General features: G+C 55.1%; 1 long non-coding RNA gene across 1 annotated transcript; it reads right to left on the bottom strand.

Annotated features, from left to right (window-relative positions):
* Positions 1–5,780: 5,780 nt before the first annotated feature.
* Positions 5,781–8,439, bottom strand: LOC114807423. Its single transcript, XR_003755508.2, has 3 exons — positions 8,355–8,439; positions 6,801–6,904; positions 5,781–6,388 (listed from the first exon to the last, which is right to left on the bottom strand). It is a non-coding gene; the product is annotated as an uncharacterized LOC114807423 (long non-coding RNA).

Below are 8,439 nucleotides of genomic sequence, written 5' to 3'. Positions count from 1 at the left end.
AAGACACAATATTATGGCAGCCAGGCCCCCAGGGAGCTCAGCGGGTCAGACAGGCCCATTGTCAGTGGCGGCAGCCCTGTCCCTCGGTGCAGTGCGTGGGGTTCACAGTGTCACATAGGCACAACGCTGCAGTGGCCCTGCCCCAAGGGGGGTGCTCAGAGTATCAAACGAGAACAACATCATGGCAGCCCGGCCCCCAGGGACCTCAGAGGGTCACACTGGCCCAGTCAGTGGTGGCGGTCCTGCGCCTCGGTGCGGTGCGAGGGGCTCACAGTACCAGACAGGCACAAAGTTGCAGCGGCCCTTCCCCGGGTGGGGTGCTCAGAGTGTCAAAAAGACACAACATTATGGCAGCCAGGCCCCCAGGGAGCTCAGAGAGTCAGACAGGCCCATTGTCAGTGGCGGCAGCCCTGCCCCTCGGTGCGGTGCGAGGGGGTCACAGTGTCACACAGGCACAATGCTGCAGTGGCCCTGCCCCGGGGGGTGCTCAGAGTATCAAATGGGAATAACATCATGGCAGTCCGGCCCCCAGGGAGCTCAGAAGGTCACACAGGCCCATTGTCAGTGGTGGCGGCCGTGCCCCTCGGTGCAGTGTGTGCAGTTCACAGTGTCACATAGGCACAACGCTGCAGTGGCCCTGCCCCAAGGGGGGTGCTCAGAGTATCAAACGAGAACAACATCATGGCAGCCCGGCCCCCAGGGACCTCAGAGGGTCACACTGGCCTAGTCAGTGGTGGCGGTCCTGCACCTCGGTGCGGTGCGAGGGGCTCACAGTCTCAGTACCAGACAGGCACAAAGTTGCAGCAGCCCTTCCCCGGGTGGGGTGCTCAGAGTGTCAAAAAGACAAGATTATGGCAGCCAGGCCCCCAGGGAGCTCAGAGGGTCACACTAGCCCATTGTGAGTGGCGGCGGCCCTGCCCCTCGGTGCGAGGGCCTCCCAGTACCAGACAGGCACAAAGTTGCAGCGGCCTTTCCCCGGTGGGGTGCTCAGAGTGTCAAAAAGACAACATTATGGCAGCCAGGCCCCCAGGGAGCTCAGCGGGTCAGACAGGCCCATTGTCAGTGGCGGCAGCCCTGTCCCTCGGTGCGGTGCGAGGGGGTCACAGTGTCACATAGGCACAATGCTGCAGTGGCCCTGCCCCGGGGGGGTGCTCAGAGTATCAAATGAGAACAACATCATGGCAGCCCGGCCCCCAGGAAGCTCAGAAGGTCACACTGGCCCATTGTCAGTGGCGGCGGTCCTGCGCCTCGGTGCGGTGCGAGGGGCTCATAGTACCAGACAGGCACAAAGTTGCAGCAGCCTTTCCCCGGGTGGGGTGCTCAGTGTCAAAAAGACACAATATTATGGCAGCCAGGCCCCCAGGGAGCTCAGAGGGTCAGGCAGGCCCATTGTCAGTGGCGGCAGCCCTGTCCCTCGGTGTGGTGCGAGGGGGTCACAGTGTCACATAGGCACAACGCTGCAGTGGCCCTGCCCCAGGGGGGTGCTCAGAGTATCAAATGGGCACAGCATCATGGCAGCCCGGCACCCTGGGGGCTCATAGGGTCAGACAGGCCAACCGTCAGTTGCGGCATCCCCGCCCCTCGGTGTGGTGTGGGCGGCTCACAGTGTCACATGGGCACAGAGCTGTGGCAGCCTAACCCTCATCACAATGTCGGTCACTCATTCATTCAATCGTACTTACTGGGTGCTAACTGTGTGCAGAGCACTGTACTAAACACTAGGGTGTATACAATGTAACAATAAGCAGATGCATTCCCTGCCCACAGTGAGTTTACAGTCTAGAGATAAGCTTACTATGCCAGTGCCAGACCGGTGTAAGGACCTGGCAGCCCTGCCCCAGGTGGGTGCTCAAAGTGTCAGGGAAGCACATCATCACAGCAGCCCTCTCTCCAGGGGGATCAGACAGACCCATTGTCAGTCACAGGGACCCTGCCTCTCGGTGTGTAGTCCAGGGGTGGGGGGTAGCTCACAGTGGGAGACTGGCACAACGTTGCGGCGGGGCTCAAAGTGTCAGAGAGGCGCATGGGTCCAAGGTATGAAGCCAGCCTTTTTGCTGACTCTAGTATTTTTAATGTGCTTCCTGGCATCCTGGTCAGGAAGATCCAAATGGGTACCGTCAAAACAGCACTCACATTATTGTTCTTCCTGGTGCCTGGACCACGAAGACCCAAATGGCAAGACTCAAATCTGGGATTCGTGGGACGAAGCCACTACCCCCTTTTGCTGGCACCCAAATTTTAAAATCATCCCTGGTGCCCAGGCCATAGAGAACCAAATGGGAAGACTCAAATCTGGGGGTCAAGGCATGAAGCCATTCTCCGCTTTTGCCGGCACCCCTATCTTTATTACTGTATCCACTGCCTGGGCCATATAGACCCAAATGGGAAGACTCAAATTTGGGATTTGTGGCATGAAGCCAGTCCCCTCATTTATTGTTGTTCCCGGTGCCTGGGCCGTGAAGACCCAAATGGGAAGATTAAAATCTGGGGTTTGTGTCATGAAGCCACTACCCCCTTTTGCCAGCACCCATATCTTTATTGTTGTTCCCAGTGCCTGAGCCATGAAGACCCAAATGGGAAGAGTCAAATCTGGGGTTCATGGCATGAAGCCAGTCCCCACCTTTTGCCGGCATCCATATCTCTATTGTTGTTCCCAGTGCCTGTGCCATGAAGACCCAGATGGGAAGATGAAAATCTGGGGTTTGTGGCATGAAGCCACAAACCCCTTTGGCCGGCACCAAAGTTTTTAAATTATTGTCCCCACTGCCTGGGCCATGAAGACCCAGTGGGAAGACTCAAATCTGGGGTTCATGGCATGAAGCCAGTCCCCCTCTTTGCTGGCATCCATATTTTTCATTACTCTCCCCGGCACCCAGGCCACGAAGACCTAAATGGGAACATTGAAATCTGAGGTTCTTGGCATGAAGCCAGTCCCCCCATTTTTGCCAGCATCCATATTTTCTATGGTCTTCCCAAAGCCCGGGCCATGAAGACCCAAATGGAAACACTGAAATCTGGGGTTCTTGGCATGAAGCCGGTGTCCCACTTTTGCCGGCACCCATATTTTCTTTGTTCTTCCCGGCACCTGGGCCGTGAAGACCCAAAACGGGAACACTGAAGTCTGGGGTTCTTGGCATGAAGCCAGTCCCCCCCTTTTGCCGGCATACATATTTTCACTGTTCTTCCCGGCATCTGGGCCATGAAGACCCCAACGGGAACACTGAAATCTGGAGTTCATAGCATGAAGCCACTCCCCACTTTCGCCGGCACCCAAATATTCATTGTTTTTCCTAGGGCCTGGGCCATCAAGACCCAAAATGGGAAGACTTAAATATGGGGTTTGGGACATGAAGCCAGTCTCCATTTTTGAGGGCACCCATGTTGTTGCTCTTCCCGGGACCTGGGCTAGGAAGACCTAAATTTGGGGTTCATGACATCAAGCTAACCCCCTTTCTCTGGCATCCCGATTTCTGTTTGTTCTTCCCATTGCTCGGGACAAGAAGAAACAAATGGGAAGATTAAGGCCAGTCCCCTTTTGCCACCACCCATATTTTTAATCATTCTTCCAAGCACCCAGATCCTAAAGGCTTACAGTGTTACATAGGCACAACATTGATATGGCCCTACCCTCAAGAGCTCATAGTGTCACACAGATACAACATCACGGCGGCTCTGCTTTAGATGGGCTCACAGTGTCTCATGGATAGAACATTGTTTGGCCCTGCCCTAAGAGGGGGAGAGACTCACAGTATCCAACGGGTCCAACGTTGCAGTGGCCCTGCCCTTGAGGGCTCACAGTGTCACACAGATAAAACATCACAACGGCTCTGCTCTGGATGGGCTCACAGTGTCACATGGGCAGAACATTTTTGGGGCCCTGCCTTAAGGGGGGGGGTACTCATAGTATCCGACGGGTCCAACATTGCAGCGGCCCTGCCCTTGAGGGCTCACAGTGTCACATGGGTATAATGTCATGGCCGCTCTGCTCTGGATAAGCTCAGTGTCACAAGGGCAGAACATTTTTGGGGGCCTGCCCTCGGTGGTGGCAGGGAGGGGGATACTCACAGTATCCGACGGGTCCAAAGTTGCGGCGGCCCTACCCTTGAGGGGTCACAGTATCACACGGTTACAACGTCACAGCGGCTCTGCTCTGCACAGTATCACATAGGCAGGACATTTTGGGGGCCCTGACCTGGATGGCGGGGTGGGACAAACTAAAATGTATCCGACGGGTCCAACGCTGCGGCAGCCCTGCTCCCAGTGGAGCTCCCACTGTCGACCAGGCATAACATCACAGCAGGTCTGCCCTGGACGGCCTCACAGCTTCAGACTACTCCACATTTGGGGCAGGCTTGTCCCCGGTAGCGGCGGGCGAGGAGGGGGCCGACCGCCACAGATCACAGCCGGCCACTCTGCTCTCCGTGACCCTCCCTCAGGGTGTTCACCGTGTCGACGGGTCCCAGGTTGTGGTGGTCCACCCTTAAGGGGGCTCACCGTGTGCAATGGAGAGCCCAGAACACTAGAGTGAGCACAATTTTACAGTAAGAGCATTTACTAAGTGCAGTTTGTGCTGAATCCCCCCAAAAGTTTAGCACACAACCACACACACCATCACTGCGCTTCAAGAGTTTACAGGTACTCTGCACACAGCTTGTGTGCAATAAATACCGTGAATTCATTGTATTGTACTCTCCCACATGCTTACTTCAGTGTTCTGTACTTAAGTGCTCAGTAAATACTATTGACAACATCACGGCGGCTCTGCTCTGGCTGGGTTCCCAGCGTCACCCGGGCAGAACATTTTTGTGGCCCTCCCTCCGGGGGGAGGACTCAGTATCTGGCAGGTCCAGCATTGCAGTGGCCCTGCCCTCGAGGGGTTCCCAGAGTCACCCAGGCACAATGTCACAGTCGAGGCAGCTCTGCCCCGGATGGGCTCATGGCTTCGGACTACTCCAGTTGTGGCAGCCTTGTCAGCGGTAACGGCGGGTGGGGAGGGGGCTGACGGCTACAGATCACGGCCGGCCACCCTGTTCTCAGCGGCCCTCCCCGCAGGGGGTTCACAGTGTCCGACGGGTCCCAGGTTGTGGTGGTCGTCCCTTAAGGGGGCTCAGTGTATGCGACGGAGAGCCCAGAACATTAGAGTGAGCACAATTTTACATTAAGAGGATTTAATAAGTGCAGTTAGGTGCTGAACTCTTGGGAGGATTCAGCACAAACAACACACACCATCACTGCGCTTCAGGAGTTTACAAATACTCTGCACACAGCATATGTGCAATAGCTACCATAGATTCATTGTACTGTACTCTCCCATATGCTTAGTTCAGTGTCCTGCACATGTAAAGTGCTCAGTAAATGCTATCGACAATGTTACGGCGGCTCCAGTCTGGATGGGCTCAGTGTCACACGGGCAGAACATTTTTGTGGCCCTGCCCTCGGGGCGGGGTGGGGGGGACTCACAGTATCTGGCGGGTCCAATGTTGCGGGGCCCTGTCCTCGGGCGGCTCCCCATGTGACCCAGACACAACGTCACAGTCGAGGCAGCTCTGCCCTGGATGGGCTCACGGCTTCAGACCACTCCAGTTGCGGCAGCCTTGTCAGCGGTAACGGCGGGTGGGGAGGGGGCTGATGGCTACAGATCACAGCCGGCCACCCTGTTCTCAGAGGCCCTCCCCTCAGGGGGTTCACAGTGTCCGACGGGTCCCAGGTTGTGGTGGTCGTCCCTTAAGGGGGCTCAGTGTATGCGACGGAGAGCCCAGAACACTAGAGAGTGAGCACGATTTGACATTAAGAGCATTTAATAAGTGCAGTTATGTGCTGAACTCTTGGGAGGATTCAGCACAAACAACACACACCATCACTGCACTTCAGGAATTTACAAGTACTCTGCTCACAGCATATGTGCAATAACTACCATAGATTCATTGTACTGTACCCTCCCACATGCTTAGTTCAGTGTCCTGCACATATAAAGTGCTCAGTAAATACTATCGACAACGTTACGGCGGCTCTGGTCTGGATGTGCTCAGTGTCACACGGGCAGAGCTTTTTTGTGGCCCTGCCCTCGGGGCAGGATGGAGAGGGGACTCAGTATCTGGCGGGTCCAATGTTGCAGTGGCCCTGTCCTCGGGCGGCTCCCCGTGTCACCCAGACACAAAGTCATGGTGGCTCTGCCCTGGATGGGCTCATGCTTCAGACCGCTCCACGGTTGTGGTAGCCTTGCCCTCTGTAGCGGCGGGTGGGGAGGAGGCCGACAGCCACAGATCATGGCCTGCCACCCTGCCCTCAGTGACCCTGCCCTCTGGGGGTTCGGCGTATCCGATGGTTCCCAGGTTGTGGTGGTCCACCCTTAAGGGGGCTCACTGTGTGCGACGGAGAGCCCAGAGCACTGGAGGGAACAGAATTTTACATTAAGAGCATTTAATAAGGGCATTTGTGGGCCAGACCTTTGGGAGGATTCAGCACAAACACACACCATCACTGAACTTCAGGAGCACTGAACTTCAGGAGTTTACAAGTACTCTGCGCACAGCGTATGTGCAATAAATACCATGGATTCATTGTATTGGACTCTCCCACATGCTCAGTTCAGTGCCCTGCACATATAAAGTGCTCAGTAAATACCACTGACTTGAAGGGACACAAGCATTATAAATTTTTACAGCATTTGTTAAGTGCTTACTATTTGCCAGGCACAATTTATCTGGCTGGACACAATCCCTGTCACAGACAGGGCTCACGGTGTTAGTCCCAGTTTTAGAGGTGATGGAACTGAGGCGGAGAGCAGAGGAGTGCCTTACCCAAGGTGAGGTGGTAAACACATGGCAGATCTGGGATTAGAACCCAGGTCCAGGTTCTCTCCACTAGACCACACTGCTTCTCTGTTGTCTGTAATTCCTTACAACTGGTTGAAAGAGAAAAGAGTAAGAATAGCGATAGAGCCGGAAGCAGCCCCCCTCACCCCCACCCTGTAGAAGCAACACAGCATCTGCCCACGCACACGGGCTCCTCACCCACAACCCTGCAGGGGTGGGATCCCAGAGCCCAGCATCACAGCCCCAGCAGGGGCAGCCCCTGTCCCCCCTCGACCGGTACATACTGGGCATCAGGCACCACTTTGAGCTCTGGGTTCTTTGTTTTTCTGTAGCTGTTAATAATAATAATAATAAAGATGGCATCTGTTAAGTGCTATGTGCTGAGCACTGTTCTAAGCTCTGGGAGGGATACAAGGCCATCCGGTTGTCCCAGATGGTGCTCACAGTTTAATCTCCATTTTCCAGATGAGGTAACAGGCACAGAGAAGTCACTTGCCCAAAGCCACACAGCGGACAAGTGGCAGAGCCAGGATTAGAACCCATGACCTCTGACTCCCAAGCCCGTACTCTTTCCACTGAGCCACGCTGCTTCTCATATTAAAAGTTTCCTGTTTTTTCAGGCACTCTACTAAACGTAAAGATAGATGCAAGTTAATTGGACTGTGTCCAACCTGATTATCTTGTATCTACCCCAGAGCTTAGAATAGTGCTTGACACATACTATTGTTATTAGATCATATGCCACCTGGGACTCCCCTTCTTAAGCCCATTTTATAGATGAGGGAGCTGAGGCCCAGCGCAGTGAAGTGACTCGCCCAAGGTCACACAGCAGACAAGGGGCAGACTTGGGTTTAGAATGCAGGTCCTTCTAACTCCTAGGCCCACGTTCTCTCCAGTAGGCTACGCTGCTTCTCCCGGATGGAGAGAACATCATCCCCGCCCTCTTACTACCGGGAGCGGGGCTGACGGAAAACATCCAAAGGCACACAGGTGTGGATGGACAGACAGACAGACAGACTGTGAGCATGCACCACCCGACACTCAGCCCACACGCCCCATGCGTCTGTCAGTAAGCCGTTCTCTGTCCCAGCCATTCGGTACCCTCAGACCCCCAAAATCGGGCCTGACTTTCCCCAAGACCATCTGAACCCAAAACCTTCCCCCAGCCCCAACTGGTAAGCCCCTCCCTCAGCCCCAAACCAGTTAGAACCCTCAGGACAGTCAACCCCCCACATTCCCTCCCCAGTTTCCCAACCCCAAGCAGTGTAAAAACATATTCACATCATTGGTCACATCATAACCCATCAGCTACCCCGACATCCCTCCCTTGCCCCACAGCATGTATACCCAAGTCACTTCTCAAACCCTGGAAACGACCCCTCCCCACCCCCTTCTCTGCCTCCCCCCAGCCCAACTCTAATAACCCTTCCCACCTTCATCATCAGTACAACAGGCAACAGCAATACCAATCCCACACCCACCCTTAAAAAAAAAAAGGGGGGGTATAACTGGAACAGCCAGAGACTCCCCCCCCCTTACCTGGGCCCACAGCAGACCACGCTCTGTCTCCTATCCTCTTGCAAACTGAGGCAGGCCACCAAGAGGAGCCTTAAATAGGGCAGAG

The sequence above is a fragment of the Ornithorhynchus anatinus genome, chromosome X2 (genome assembly GCF_004115215.2).
Source record: "Ornithorhynchus anatinus isolate Pmale09 chromosome X2, mOrnAna1.pri.v4, whole genome shotgun sequence".
In the NCBI taxonomy this organism is placed as follows: domain Eukaryota; kingdom Metazoa; phylum Chordata; class Mammalia; order Monotremata; family Ornithorhynchidae; genus Ornithorhynchus; species Ornithorhynchus anatinus.
Note: the sequence above shows the minus strand (reverse complement) of the source record. Positions and strands in the feature narration are given on the sequence as shown.